Below are 14670 nucleotides of genomic sequence, written 5' to 3' on the forward strand. Positions count from 1 at the left end.
CAGACGGATACAGACATTCACACAGTTTATTCACTAACCCATGCATTCAGTAAGATACGTTTAATCACTCACTTATAGAGTCAGTCATGCAACTACTAAATCATCCATTCAGACACTTATACACCCACTCATTCTTCAATACGCCTTTCCCTATATATGAAACATATTTAAACTTTACAGAAACACACAGTCACTGGATGATGTCATCAGTGATGTCATCAGTGATGTCATTTGAGATGTCATCAGTGATGTCATCAGGGATGTCACTGACCATGTCATCAGTGATGTAATATGTGACGTCATCAGCAGTGCATTGCGGGGGCGCGAGTTATAGTTAGCTGATCTATTTATAATGGAGGAATTTCTCTGGTTTTGTACGAGTGAAATGTCCAACTAACTATAACTTTCCCTAAAAACTGTGGATAGGGTACTAAGTTCCTGAGTCCTGTAATCATTCTTTGCAACATTGTTCTTCATGTTACAGGCAGCCAATCAGAGGGCCCCTTCCTGCAAGAGCCTGACTCCTGCGAGAGTGAATTGGCCCAAAGGGAAAAAAAGCCCCCTGGGTCAATCAGAATGCTCTATTTTTTAAAACTGGGTTCGAGGGACTTTTGCAAGAGCCTCTTGACCCCAACGGTCCAGATATACAAATATTTTAGGAGCTTAATGCCTCCAAAACTAATGAATGGGCTTACACCTTCTCAGAAAAAACATTCTTTCTGCATCAAGATCTAGCCTGTTGCCTAATTTGCTGCAATTCCTTTCAGCAGTTTTTGTGGTATCGCTGCCTGAAAAAGTCTATGGAAAATGCAGGGGGAAATTTGGTTTTGGGACTCTCCTTTTATTTGGTCCCTGCTTGAAGGATCACCCTGAAACTTTCCAGGAGGGAGCTGAGGTGGACAAATATTTTTTACAAACACTCTTCTTATGGAAGCGCAGACCTAATTATAACTACGCATCTATTAATATATGTATTGATAGATGGATGGTTGGATTTGTTATGGCCATGTGCATGGTTCATATTATATCAAACTTCAAATATAAAGAAAAACTACAGCATTCATACATGTGCACACAGACTCCAGTCCAGCATCACACCTAACCATGATAGGTATGTGTTCTACTAAAATGTCATTTGTCACTCTGACATTTCAAGGAATAAGACATGCCCCTGCACACATCACTGCTCATCTAAAAATGCCCATCGTGTCATCATGCCATGTAGGTGCATCACTTGTTGTCTCAAATGGTCAGGCTTGCAGTCATGCTCTGCAATTCATCAGTCATTGAAGTTCTATTTAATCACTTATTCACTATGGTTGCCCTGAATGTGGTTTGGCTGATGAACGGATAAAGTGAACCCTTTGGTTGGTTCACCTGCGATGGATGCCGTGCTGCCATGTTGTGCACATTGTCGTACACAGTGACAACACTAATTCACTGCCTCAATCTTGGTAGCAAGACAATCGGCAATGAGCTCAGGAAGGTTCCGAACAACTCCATTGCCATGGCCTCCTTCCCTGAGGACTGGAAACATGCTAAAGTAAAGTCCTTATGGAAAAATCCCACCGCTGACCCAGCCAAATCAAAGAATTACCAGCCCAAATCGCTGCTGCCCTACCCAGCAAAAGTCTTTGCAAAAGCAACCAAACAGCAACTCACCCAAAACCTTGAAGACTACAACATCCTGGATCCCTCGCAATCTGGATTCTGATCTAACCACAGCACCAAGATAGAACTGATTGCAGCCACCAACGACTTCAGAACCCTCCTGGACTGGGGAGAAACAGCAGCCCTCATCCTCTTGTACCCTTCTGTTGTATTTGACACCTTCTCCCATCCCATCACGCTCAACAGGCTCCACCACATCGGATCCAGGGAGACGCCCTCAAATGGATCACCTCGTACCTCACCAGAAGAACCCAAAGGATCCATCTCCTACAGTTCACCTCACAGCCCAAGAAGATCTTGTGCGGAGTACTCCAAGGATCATCCCTCAGCCCCACCCTCTTCAACACCTACATGACCCCCACCGGCTGACACCGTCAGATCAGATGGAATCAACATCATCTCCTGCACTGACGACACCCAGCTTATCCTCTCACTGTCCAAAGACCCCTCCATCACAGATGCATGAGGAACGTCACAGACTGGATGAGGGACAATTGTCTCAAACACAACTTAGACAAGACGGAAGTTCTCATTTTCAGGAATAACACCTTGCCATGGAACAAAGCATGGAGAGCCATGGAACTCTGCCCACCACCCGCCCAAATAGACTACGCCCGCAACCTCGACATCATCCTGGATAACAAGCTATCCAAGAAGAAACAAGTCAACTCAGTCTCATCGACCTGCTTCTCCACCATCCGCATGCTACGCATAATCTTCAGTTGGTGGCTCCCATTCATGCATGCCCTCATCACCAGCAGACTGGACTATGGAAACACACTCTACTTAGGGATCACTACACACCTCTTGAAGAGACTCCAGACAGTACAAAACACAGCGGCGAGACCAATCCTCAAACTCCCTAGAAGGACCGACATTACATCCCACCTCAAGAAGCTACACTGGCTCCTGATTCAGAAGAGATGCCAGTTCAAGATGCTGACCCACACCTACAAGGCCTTTCAAAATGAAGGACCAGCATACATCAACAAGCGCCTAACTTCCCACCAACCGACACCTTCGATCCGCCTCCCTCTCCCTCAGAAACACTTCATGGATCTGCCAAACCAACAGTGGAGGGCGCTCCTTCTCGCACCTGGCAGCTAAGGCATGAAACAACCTCCCCCTCCACCTCAGGACCACACAGTCTCTAAAGCAATTCAGGAAATAACTCTAGACCTGGTTGTTTGAATGATCAAACCACCAAGCAGCAGCCAGCATCTCCAGTGTCTGGAAACCCTCATGGGTGATTTGCCAAGCTCTATAAGTGTTGATTGATTGACTGCCATATTTGCCATGGAAGCCATTCACAAATGTGTATTTGGTTTCTTGTTACACTCTCTTTCTATCATTTGCACATTTTTTTAATTGTGTTAGAGATATGTTGTGGGCTTCTGTGACCCTTCTACATGCCCTTATCGCTGGATGTATTTTTGCTTTTTATTTTATATATTTTATTCACTAAACCTTGCTTCTCGCATTTTGCACATTTGGGTTTTTGTGGCATCAAGTCTGGCCGTTACTGCCATCATTTTTGATTTGTTTAACATAGTTGCATCTCCGTACAGGGACACTGATTCAGTTTGTAGGTGGTTTTAGCTTGATTTACTGATCTTTGAAATTGTTGCTGGCCTATTCTCAAACGAGTGGCGACAAAAATATTTTGCCATGCAATAAAATAATGTTAATCAAGATGTAGAGGTGATAATTTACATGAATGCCTGAACTGCGGGATCAGTTAATTAAGCTGTCGCACGTGTTCCCTAATGTATGGATACTGTCACTCAAATACTCTTTCAATTTCTGACCTTGCACTGCTCTTTAATCAGTCACCAAACTCAATGATGGATTCCAGCAAACACCATTTTTCCACAGGGAAAAGGGCAACCAGAGGGAAATCAGTGTTCACTAGTTAATTATTTAAATGAAAAATCAAGAACAATTTGGTTGAGTTAAATGTTTGCTGTCACTGAAACGCTTTGCTTATAGTTATTCAGAAACACTATGGTTGTTGTATTATATGTTCTCTCCCCATTTGCCAAATCTATTTCCTTTTGATTTATTAATACCTGTTTTCTCTATGCACTGACCTTGAGATGTAACTCTTGTACAATGCTCTGAAAGGCCTGATTTGCGTTATATATAAAACTGAATAAAACAAGCCTTGACAATTCTTTATTTGCTTTGTCACGGTTTTTGCCAAACTTTATTGTTCAGAAAGCTGCAAGGCCTTCATCAATCAAAAAAAAACATTGGCTAAAGGGAAAAATGTTGTGTTGTTCTAACAGAAGAACACATTGCTATATTACTGCCTGACACTAAAGGGGACAACTCTATGTGCTGATGTCCTCCTTGTGAAAGGGAAGCATACCAAAGAAAGAAAGGAATGTATGATCACAAACAAGGGAGACAAAAAAGATAGAGCGAAGGAAAGGAAAGTACGATGAAGGTACAATAGAAAGAAATGAAAGAAAGAAGGCAAGAGAAAGGAAAGATAAAAGGGATGAAAGAAAGAAGCAAAGAGGGAACGAGGTAAAAGAAACATGGAAGGACAAAAGGAAAGAAGGAAAGAAGTAAAGTAAGAAATAGGAATGCAAGAAAGAAAGAAAGAAAGGGGAAGAAATAAGAAGAAAGAAAGAGTAAAGAAAAAAGAAAAGTAGAAAACACAGAAAGAAAAGTGAAAGAAAGAGTAAAAGAAAGAAGAAAGAAAAGAAAGAAAGAAAGATAGTGACACACAGGATTACAAAGGTAGAGCCCCCTCATGGTCTTATATTCAACGTTCATGTGAGCTCCTAGTATAGTTTGGAAAAGCAGCAGTCAGCTAACCAAAGGCCAAATGGAATTTACAACAGCATTAGCAGGAGACAGGAACTGATAAAGGTGGAATGTGCCCAGTGCTCTCATCTGATAGAAATGATCCCGTCACCCTACAAACAAAGGCAAAACACGAAAGTAATTATAAAGTAAAAACAAAACTTCTGGCACTGAAGGGAACTACCTTGTGCATCGATGTACACCTTGTAAAAGGGCTAAATGCAGTCACTCAAAGTGAGGTTAGCCAGTGATTTAAGTAGGCTAATCCATTGCCTAGTAAGAGTATTACACATAGAATTTGTGTAAAACCAATAGGTCTTTGCTAACACCAGACCTAAAAATGGCCTCCTAAACCAAGAGTAGTTCATGAAAATAATAAAAATCGTCATTCATAAAAATGTGTATTTATTTCAAGGAAACCTCAAGAAATGACATTTAAGCAAGCAGTGGGTACCTAAGCTCATGTCATAAGGATAACATGCACCTCATTTAGCTTTTTACCAAACACCCGGTTGTATAGCCAACAATCTGCAGGTTGAGTAGTGCAAGGGTCCACAGGTGTCAAGGATTTGTTGCATGTGGACTTTGGTGGGTTTTCCTTTGTTGTAGTAATTTGGTGGGAAATGAGCGTGAACGTTTTTTCTATCTCCCTGTTCCACTGTACTTGTTTAAGTGAGCAGTGATATTCCAGTGAGTGTAGTTGGAGAGTTTGTTAGCTCTCCGGCAGAGGTACAACCTCTGCCTCTGTATTACTTATTAAACTTTCATTACCTGGCCAAGCAATGTTGGATCTAACTTCAAGTGAACACTGGTGAAGGGACAATAATGGCCCACATAGGGCGGTGATGAGACAGGTGGACGCACTGATTCTCATGAATGTTTTCTGCAGAGATTAAGCATGGAGTTATTTTTATTTCTGACAGCAATCAGTGTAACACTGTGATTTGCGTTTCTCGATGCGCTGCTCTGATTCACTGGAGGGTTACTGTGATGTAGGTCAATGATCTATGGTCGGTCCCGTGGATGGAGGCTCTGAGTTGTGAAAGCCATCGCCGGAGACTACAGTGACAAGGAGGAACAATGGAAACGACACCCTGCAAAAAGGCAGAGTGTTGAAGAAGCCAGCCCCTACTTTCAAGTCATGTGACAAAGGTGCCAGCAAGTTAAGCACTCTTGTGGGGTCATGTGAGAACGCCGCGTCGATGTATGCCCCATAAGCATAAGGAAGTGATGCCTTGTGAGGGAAATGAAGCAGTTAAGAGACCAGAGTTTTATCTATGGTCATGTGACAAGACTACCTGCAAGTGAGCACTCAACTGTTGTCATGTGACAGGGCTGCTTTGTAAGGCATTTCATCTCTTTACATTTGGATCAGAGAGGAGCGCACTCCTTTAACTGCAGGTTTTCCGCATTGTGTGATTTTGGTGTTAGGGAGTATATCCGCACACATATATTTAAAAAATTGTTTTGTTTCAATTCAAGGGAGGGTCAGTTTTATTATTACGTGGTTTATTAAAGGTACTCTTCTTAACAAAGTTTGAAGTGTGCAGTCAGCAGTGGCAGTTTCAACGTTTTCCGCAGGTACTGTAATGAAAGTGCTGCAAACATTTCAACATAAGCATATCTGTAAAGAGAAGGTATTTGGAATGCAAAACCTGGAAATGCCCGGCATGTCCTGGTGACAATCCATATGTTCTTTTGAGAATTACTTATTAGCTATTGAGGATAAGGAGTTTTTATCTAGGAAGACATGTGTGTTATTGTGTATTTAATGGAGCAAGTAGGGGTAGAAAGTATTTGATCATGTGTCTGAGATCATCCAAGAAACACGTGACTTTGAGAGGAAGCAATGAACCGTCTGTGGAAACCATTTTCAGAAGAACCTAGTGTGGTGTTGGGAAGACACCAGTGTTTTTAGTCAAAGACAACTAGCACTGGAAAAGTATGTAGCTGCTTGAAGGGTGTTGGCAGCCCCATGTGACTTAGGTACTTTGGTAGATAATCATATTTGTGATGAAGACATATGTTGATGCTACCACAAGAAAATTCAGAAGAGATATTATTTAGCAAAAATCCTGCACTTGACAATACACTAACTTTGAGCAAAGACATTGTCACATGGTAGTGCAAGAGGGCATATTTCCAGTTCTAGGCCACGTCCAGCAATAGGTAAACAATATTAAAAGTTTAAAAAATATGGCCATTTCTCCAGGGTTTGCAAGGGGCTTAACTGCAGGTTAATGCAGTGAGTGGAGAACAACTATCTTATAGTTTTGAAAAGTGTAAGATTTTCTAGTACTTAAAATCAGGATATGGTAGCGGAACAAAAGTTACATTTTTCATGATCAAGATTGGAGGAAAGGAGGTTCAGTTAGCAGTGGACATCAATCCTTCATATGGATATCTTTCATGGATATTGTGCTAGCTTTGTTTGCGTTGACAGGTCTGATTTTGAGAAGAGAGTCTTGTTTCCCGCTGATATTTTACCATTGAATATGACGGGAAGAAGATTGATCATTCAGTATTTTGAACGCATTGTGGCATTTCAAAGGAGGTATGTGTGTCATGAGACAAGTGTACAACATCTTGGGATGGCATGATCAGTGTGTGTTGGGAATGGTGATACACCCTAGGACTGAGAATACGATCAGTGGTCAGAGGTGACAATTGTCAATGGCAAGTCTTTTTGCAAAATACCCAGAGGTGTTTCAATGCTTGTGTGTGCGGTTTTGAGCACAAAATTGTGCTAAAAGATAACATTTCCTTGTGGTGCATAAAGTGTGAAATGTTCTGTTGTGCAGAAGGCACGATCTTAAGGCACATTTGGATGAACTGTTGAAAAAAGTGGTAATTGAGAGTGCTGGCACAGCGTATTGGGTTTGACCAATTGTAGTGGCCAAAAATAGGACGAGGAGCAATCTCTGTTTTTGTGACTTGTGGTCATTAAATAACAACATCCTAATTGATTGCCACCTTCTCACCAGGATACAAAAAGTTTTAAATGCCTAAGTGGGGCTTCAATATTTTTCTTAATTTATTTGTTGGCTGTTACTACCAGGGCATGATTGATGAGTGGTACAGAAAACATTCATGACTTTTGTAATGCATTTTGGGGCTTTTTATTTCTGAAGCATGACATTTGGGCTTGCAGTGTTGTTGTTTCAGAAATTAATGTTTGGACTCTTTGGACATGAAAAACAATTCCTGGAATACCAGGATGATATCCTGCTGTTTTCTAAACCTAAAGATACACATCTTGCACTGTTAGACAATGTTTTAGGAACCCTCAGCCATTATAGCATGGCTGTCAGTAAGGAAAATCTTTGCTTTCTCAGGACACTATAGAATATTTAGGGTACAATATCACTCCTGAGGGCATCAAACCAAAATATAGATATTCTGAATCCTATATAAAAGTAGTACTCAAACTTTTTAAAACCATGACCCACTTTTTAGAACAACAAACTTTCACAACCCACCTATCAGTAATGGACAAGAGTAGGGGTGATTTTTTAACATAATTAAAGCATCATGCAGTAGCCCATTGTCATGTACAGACAGCACATTTTCCATTGAAATGGCCACTAACACAGACATACAGCTTTACTAATGAAAGTGTATACCATACAGCACTCAACTGATAATGTATGGAAATGTGGTTTTCTGTGAATATTTATCATTTGTGCATCACCAATTAAAGTGGTTTTATTTGTTTTGAGCATATTAAAGTCTCTGTTTCAAGCACACTTCAGAATTACAAAAAACATAGTACTTCATTTTTGCTTTTCTAACTGCTGTATGTATACTAGGGGTGGGCGGAATTTGCGAAATTCACTTTCGCAAACTATCGCGAAAATGTTAAAAATCTCCGCAAACACGCGGAAATATCGCGAAGATGCGGAAGTTTTTTTCCCGCCCGTTCGCGGTATTTTCTGCGTGGTCGCGGCTCGCCAAATTACCCATGCGGTTGCTCACGGGCGCGGCCATCTTGTTTTCACTTGTCTCGCGGTGCTTGATCGCGAGAAGAAAGACGTGATCGCGTGACGAATGACGTTACTGCGGGCGCGAACTGTCGCGAGACAGCGCAAATGGCTAACAACAATCCAACATCTCATGGAGAACGCGACCGGATCGGAAAAACTTGTCGGCGAACGCAGGGATTCAGGAAAGGCGATCGCGCGCACGCGAGAATGTATTATTTTACAGCGCGAGCAAGCAAATAATTTCCGGTAAAATGCGGATTGCGGAAATTTTGACATTTTCGCGCTCTCCGCGGAACGCGAAAATGTCAAATTATCGCAATTTCCGTGAGCGGAACGGAATTTTAGCCCAGGCCTAATGTATACAGTTTATTTACAGGTATTTACAATTTGTTGTGTGTTGCAAAACAAGATAGCCCAAGATTGTCACATAATTCACTTTGAAAAATCCTCTCACTTTGCAGTCAGAGAAAGAAAATTATATACCAATCCCATGTTAAAGGAATAAGCAACTTGTCAGAAGAGATAGCCTAACATTTTAACTTCTGTCAGTTGAAGCACAGCAAATATGACAAGATAAACACATATTTAAAGTCATCTTTATTTATTGCTCCGACTTTCCTGACCCCCTAATAATTGGTTCATGACTGCACAGTTCAGGAAACACTGCTATATGTTAGCAGCAAACCAAGCTCAAAAGGGTAAATCAAGCATTCTTAGGGCTATGTGAATGATATGCATGGTTTGTGCAAGGGTTTTAGAGTAGTGGTCAAACCATCCAAGAAATTACTGAGAAAAAATCTATCTTTTGTGTGAAGTGAGGACGAGAATGACACATTTGAGAGACTGAAGCAGATGGTTGGGTTAACACTAGCTCTCAAACCATGTTTCTGAGTTGGATTTATTTGTTAACATGGATGCAAGCAATGTAGGCATTGGTGCTGTGCTTACGCACGTTTGTGAAGGGAAGGAACACATTTTTGCAGTTTTATATAGTGCAAATTCTACCTGAAGGTATTGGAGAACTTTACATGAGCACCAGTTACAACACACAAGGACACATTCATTTTTGGTAGGCAGAGGGAGATTAAGGGGCAGATGAATGACCAATTCATTTAGTGAGTCTCTAATTGCTATTTTTTGCGACTTGCAATTAGAGAATCACAAAATGCGTCGTACAAAAGTGTCTCAGATACATTTAGCGATCCCTAATGAGGTCGCAAATGACCAACCTCATCAATATTCAGGAGGTAGGCCGCAATTTGCGACCCATTAGGAATGGTCTATAATCACAGGGATAGTGGCCTGCTGGGGTCAGCAGACCACCATGTCTGTTATTGCTTTTTAAATGAAGTCATTATTATTAATTGCAATACAGCCAGTTTTCCTTAAAGGAAAACAGGATACATTTCAAAATTAAAAATGAAAAGCTACCTTTTCATTTTTTAAGAGCAAGTCGTGGTCTATGGAGCCTTTACTGTTTCCAAAAGGGTTAATACTTTTTTCTCGATAATCTGTAAAATATGAATGTTTTGGCACCACATTCCGGTCACAAAACATTTATACATGCCCCTGCGACTTACTATAAGGAAAGGACTCCCTTGGCACACCCCTTCCTAACACCAACTTGTAAATCTTATTTTGCAAGTCAGTAACAGGTTACCAACTCGCTAAAAACGTTGGTACTTGCTGACAGCCATGTTAGGGGTTGTAAATGGCCTGATTCTCTCTTTGTGACCGCTAAAAATGATTGTACATCTGCCCCTAAGTGATTTGCCCAGAATCACAGGATGTTGAGCCAACGCTGAGACTCGAACCTGGTTCCCCAGCTCCAAAGTCTGGAGCTGTGGCCATTACGCCACATCCTGGTGGGGTTCGCTTCCCAGTGTTTAAGGGAAGCAGAACACCATTAAAGTACAATTGAAAAAGTGTTCGGGCTTTTAAATATTTCACAACCTTTTTGTGGGGTAGGTAGTTCAAAGTGATTATGGACCACAAACCTCTGATGTTGACGGAGTCTGATTTGGTTGTTGTCTAATCTTCAGGAGATAAACTTTGACATATGTTACATTCCTGGTTGCAAGAAAGCTAGGGCAAATTTCTTGTCACATTACCCTTTCACATCTGAGGTGGGTATTGGAGTTGGTGATTGGTTAAATTCAGGGATATAGCTTCATTGGGTGTTTGGGGTGTGACACTCCTCCAAATTAATGAACTCTTGGCTGGGTAATTGGGTCTGGGAGCCTTGAGTTGGGTCTGCTATCTTTGTGTCTGTTTTTCTTCTTGTGAGTCTAGAATGAAAGACAAAACAGCAAACTTTTATCTAAATGGGAGAGACAGAGAGAGACAGAGATACCCATCTGGGGGCTGAATTTCAAGATGTGACACTACATAACCTGCAATCAATATCAACTTCCCTGTTTGTCCAAATTGTATGATCCTTGGCAAATATGATATTTTACAGAGCTTCCTTTTCTTTTATTTTCAGATATGAGCACACTTTTAAATACGTGAGTTCAGAATGTTAACTATACAAGCACATGCTATATTTGATTTAATAGACTGTAATGTTGATCCATCTATTAAAGGAATCTGCTCCACGTTTAGGGTTTAGATGACTCCTAACTGGCCTCTTAGTTCACCAATGACATTTTCGATAGGGGGTGGGGAGCTATGAATGTTTCTAAAAACTATAACTTTTCATAAATGTCTATCTATGTAGTGATATAACCGGATGTACTAAAATTAAACACTTCCGTCTGTTAAAGAAATACACTATTTAGAAATTTGAAGATATTTTTACATTATGTTTGTTGCACGAGATACATGGCAAACTCCTTTATGGCTCGACACGTGCTCAGACTTTTGGAGTCAAGAAAGACCCATGGCTCAGCTCTAGGTGGGACCATCCTATTAATTTGCGTGCATGCTCTCCTCTATTTGTGACTCAGGCTTAGTTCATGGGGCAGTCGGTCACATGATAAAATGATTTGTAAAATGCAAGGACCAGAAACAAGGAGTCCTGCCCAAGTGTGTCTCGACTTGTAGTGTTCTTACCGGTTCTGGTGTGTTGGAGATTCTCTACTTCGGTTCTTGAGGGTTCAGGTCTGTCCGAGGTAAGGGTGACCCCTTATGGTAGCCACGGTGATGCTGACAAGGAAAAAGGCCAAAGCAGATTGTCTTCCAAAAGGAGTCCCAAGAAAAAAAAATTGTGTAGGGAAAATCTTTTGATGGAAGTGGGACCCCAGGAATGAAAAAGAAGGAAAGAAGCTACCAGAAAGGAGGAAATAAGAGGCAAGTAATCCAAACCGGAATAGAAGACTATAATCAGGAACAAGGTACACCAGCAGGAATAACAGATACACCAGGAAGGAGCACAGGATACCAACAGGAGTGAGGACACACCAGCAGGAGCAAAGAGTGTTGGAACGCAAGGAAATGAAGGATTCAGCCCTTTAAATACCAATAAATAGGAAGTGACCAAACAGGAACAGGAAGTGGCCCGACAGGAAGTAAGTAACCACCATCTTGGATAAGGAAAAGGATAGTGGACAGAATAGGAAGGTCACCATCTTGAATTGGTAAATACTTCTCAAGACCTTCTGGGAAGAAGATTATGGAATCATGGGAAGGCAAGGATGGCCCCAATAAGAAATGAAGAAAAGAAATATATATCCAGTGAAAGGAAGGTAAGACTATAGTGCCCCAACATGTGAAAAGAGGAAGCCGCAGTTCCATAACCGGAGCTGCTTCATTCCTGTCATGCACATTGTCAGATAACAGGCGGCAGCGTAGGTATGAGGCGTGCCCGACACAGAAAGAGAGCAGGTGCCGCAGGACACACCTGCGTTGCTAAAACGGCGACAGCGGACCACCGTGCAGTACCGCAATGCGCCCCAAGAAAAGAGGGGGCACCAGCGGGCTGTATCGGGACCCGCGAGGAAGAAGTGGGCAGCACTGCGGGTCGAATCACAGTCTGCATGTATCTTCAGTGGGGGTGTTTGGGATGTGACACCCCTCAAATGCATTCTGGGCTGGTAGTTGGGTGTGGGGGCCCTGAGTCGGGTCTGCTATGCCTGTTGCAGTTTTAGCCTGTTAATTGTTTGGATCCGGATCTTAAATACATATAGTGACCATTTACCAAATATGTAGTAAATCAGCACCTATTGAAGTACTCTTTCAATGGCTACAAATTTACTACTTATTGGAATTCACAAACATTGGCAGTAGTAGACGTGGAAAGCTACACCAGTCTCAAATTTACTAACAATCAAAGACCCAAAAAGTAATTGGGTGAATGCTTACAAATAGTATAACCAGTGGCAATCTCTCAGGGTAATATTCAATTCATCATTTTTCACCCACAGTACCACTCTAGACATCTAGACAGAGTTCCACCTAATGCAAATCAGTACTAACCCTGTTCTTTATGAAAACAGTCCCTCCCAATCCATTGTCATCTCACTCTTTCACCCGGTAGGTCAATGCTCTTTTTGACAGGAAGATTCACACCCGAATCTCACTGATTAAGCTATGTCCCTGGCTAAATGAATATGTGGTTTGTTTGGTGGATATGTTGAAAACAAAATGGTGTGGTTGTAAATAAAGAAGAATGGTTGATAGCGAAGAGGAGTTGGAGCAAGGCAAGAGATAAGCTGAACATTGAAGAGGATCTGTTGTTGCAAGGTGATAAAATTGTGCCTCCATCAGGGGTCATGGAACATTTGGTGTGGTTGGTTCACTCTAGGCATGTGGGGTAACATCAACAAAGAAAAAGTTGAGGTTATACTATAGGTATTATTGTGAGGCTATTTTTTCTGTGTCAGGGTGCTGAAAATCTACCTTTATCATCATTCAAATTCCCTGGTTCACTATGGAGAAATTGGCAAGTCATTTGATGGCCCTATTTCCTTTTTCGCTGATGGATGAACTATTTTATTGTTTTGATGAACAAACACAGGTTTGTTGAGCTCAGTGATTCTAGTTCTGTGGTCGATGTTTTTGGGGTCGGTTTTGGCAGTATAGGTTTTACTAAGTGAATCACATCAGAAAACGGGTTACAATTTGTCTCAGATTGTAGCATGTATTTAGGATGCTTTCAGAATTGACACATCACTGTTTTTCTTTAAAGCCTCCAGAATAAGAGTTGAGAGGGCCAATAAGATGTTTAGAAAGTTTGTCCAAATTGCAGCATAGTCCAAATTGGATATTCAAAAGACTGTTTGTTAACAGTTTTGGAGTTATCATTTAACTCCTCATTCAACAACTGGAGTTCCACCATTCAAGTTGTTGAAGGGAAGGAAATTGCTTTCAAGTATAAAGTCAACACGAGTGTATGACAAATGGCTTCTAAGGATGTGGACATGGAGGTGGTCAGACACAGAGAAATATTAGGGCAAGCAATGAGTAAGGTAAATTATGATTCAAAGAGATGCACCATGCAGCTATTTATTGAACCAGACATGGTAGTCAAAGTGATAAGTCCTAGGATTGTGAAGAAAACATGATCTAATTTATTTGACTACAAAGGTGGTTCAAGTATTTACGTGTTTGGTGCAGGAGGAGATTGGTTGGTGGTGGAGTTAAGGAGACGTGCTTTGTGTATGAAAAGAAGGAGAACAAGATGGTACAGAGATTGCAGTTGGACAATATGTCATCATGTCACACAAGGGAATGGTGTTTGTGGTGACAGAACTCATGTGTGGGACATTCTAGAACAGTATGCTACAGTGCAAGATGAGGAAGAGGCATGTTTGGATGATGGGATGTTGTTTAACACTCATAGTTCATTTTGAGTGAGTTGCAAAGCTCTGATTGTAGGGATATTAATCCGGGCAGTTAGGGCGATGGGCCCAGGAGCATGTGGCTGACCACACATTAAGGAGCATCAGGTTATCTCTTTGAGTACATTTGTTAGTAATATTTGCATTTGTATTCATTTTGTAATTTTTATGGTATGAAGGGAAGGGGTGAAGCTGTAAATGTTGGTGTGTTTTCCTTTGTTATAGTAATTTGGTGGGACACAAGTGCAAGAGCTCTCTTGAGCACCATGTTCCATTGTGTTTGTTTAACTAAGTGGGACATTGCAATGGGCGAAGCTACGCAGTTTGTCAGCAGCGTTCCAGCATAGATACATTTTTTCAGTTCTGACAGTTAAAAGAACGTGCCAAGGAGGACGGGCATTTTCCAACCTAGTGCCCAAACT

General features: G+C 41.4%; 1 protein-coding gene across 1 annotated transcript in view; it reads right to left on the reverse strand.

Annotated features, from left to right (window-relative positions):
• TRHDE (thyrotropin releasing hormone degrading enzyme) overlaps nt 1-14670 on the reverse strand; it is a 1875424-nt gene that overhangs the window by 527843 nt on the left and 1332911 nt on the right. The window lies entirely within an intron of this gene.

This window comes from Triturus cristatus, chromosome 4_1 (assembly GCF_964204655.1).
Source record: "Triturus cristatus chromosome 4_1, aTriCri1.1, whole genome shotgun sequence".
NCBI lineage: Eukaryota > Metazoa > Chordata > Amphibia > Caudata > Salamandridae > Triturus > Triturus cristatus.